This window comes from Anneissia japonica, unplaced genomic scaffold (genome assembly GCF_011630105.1).
Source record: "Anneissia japonica isolate Jap-2015-1 unplaced genomic scaffold, ASM1163010v1 scaffold24400_len1979_cov164, whole genome shotgun sequence".
NCBI lineage: Eukaryota > Metazoa > Echinodermata > Crinoidea > Comatulida > Comatulidae > Anneissia > Anneissia japonica.
Window position 1 is genome coordinate 304 of NW_022691910.1, and position 1,676 is coordinate 1,979.

General features: G+C 31.3%; 1 long non-coding RNA gene across 1 annotated transcript; it reads right to left on the reverse strand.

The window, feature by feature from the left end:
* Window positions 1-257: 257 nt before the first annotated feature.
* Window positions 258-1,224, reverse strand: LOC117100143. Its single transcript, XR_004444080.1, has 2 exons — window positions 1,153-1,224; window positions 258-886 (listed from the first exon to the last, which is right to left on the reverse strand). It is a non-coding gene; the product is annotated as an uncharacterized LOC117100143 (long non-coding RNA).
* Between the last annotated feature and the right edge of the window lie 452 nt (window positions 1,225-1,676).

A 1,676-nucleotide genomic window follows, 5' to 3' on the forward strand; every position in this document is an offset into this window, starting at 1 on the left:
TATACCCAAAGACAGTTTGTATGTAAACTTTATGTTTTGATTCACATTTCGCCTGATACAAATTAGCTAATAGCAGTCGCAACGACGCAAATTCACCTGTTTTTGTTCGTACGGTTTATGAAAAAAGAAATGTTTTTATCCTCATCATTAAGCTTCATTCATTTTGCTGTGCTAAACACGGCATCTATTCTACAATCTACATATCATGACATATATTCTCGATTCTATATTTCTTACAAAAGACACAAACATAAATATAATGTACAAAAATAGATTTTCTTTTAATAAACTGCGGATAAAATAATATTCAAAATAAGTTACTTTAAATCCTGGAGAAAGTTTCGTACATATTTCCCATTCAGCTGTTGCGCTGCATTACCTTCTGCAGTCTGTTTTTGATATTTCGGGGTTTTAAATCCTCCGAATATACATTTTTCTAATATTTAACAGTATTTACTTACTATTAATACAGTATATGATTTAACTTTATTTGTTAACTATTAATGTATGCTGTAACTTTCACTAACACTATCGTGTATAGCATATTGGACACTGGCCCCACCTCCATATAAGACCTATGTATTGTTTCTCTTCGATTGCTCGATGTTTATTTATAGTTTATTACTAGCTTGTTAATGGCGATGATTCGCTGATAGTATTTATGCGATGAATGAATAAATGTTTGCCTTGGAATTTGTTTATTGTTTAATGGCATTGAATAAAATGTACACCTTCAATTCTAAATAAAAAAGACATCCTATTAAATTGTAGATCTGATTTTGGCATGTATCTATTTTCTACATTGAAATCAATATCGGTAGTCTATGCGTTGGTCAGACTTGTACTCTTTGTCGAAATGACTTCTGCTTAAGTGTTCGTGCACAAACTGTCAAACAAAAACAACGTAATGATAAATACATTATGTATACCGAGCAGGCTTTTAATTTATAAAGAGTAAAAGATACCATGATTGTAATAAGTTATTTCGTAGTCTGTACTGCGCATGCCCGTATCCAAGGTCAATTGACATAAACCTATGTTTGTTTACGTCGATTGACCTTGATATGCGCATGCTCAGTTCAGAAGATATTCCTCCATTTAACTATGTACTGTATATATTTCATTTTAAAATTCAGAATGTAAGCTTCTTACCAATTGTTCATCGCCTGTCGCTATGTACGGCCGATGAAAGTCAGTAGGCATCGTTTTGTTGTATTCACCAACCTTTTGATAAGAAACAAAAGTACACTTAATATTATACGATAGTTCTGTCTGAATAAGCTGAAATAATGATGCCAAAAATAATAACGTCAAGTGATGATTGGAAGTAAGGGTGGGGATGTCGATAATAATTATGGTGACGATGGAAACAATAAGCATGATATAAAAAGTGTGAAATGATGATACAAAAAAGTACGGTAATTATGACGACGAGGGAAACAATGAACATGATACAAAAAAGTGTGAAATGATGATACAAAAAAGTACGGTAATTATGACGACGAGGGAAACAATGAACATGATACAAAAAAGTGTGAAATGATGATGATGATGATAGTGATAAAGACAATTATGATAATTTTATTTATTTACTAATATCTTTAGCCAGGATGACACAATCATTTTAAAGAAATGTTTTTCATTGTGGTCCTGGAAAAAAAAAAAAAAAAAAAAAA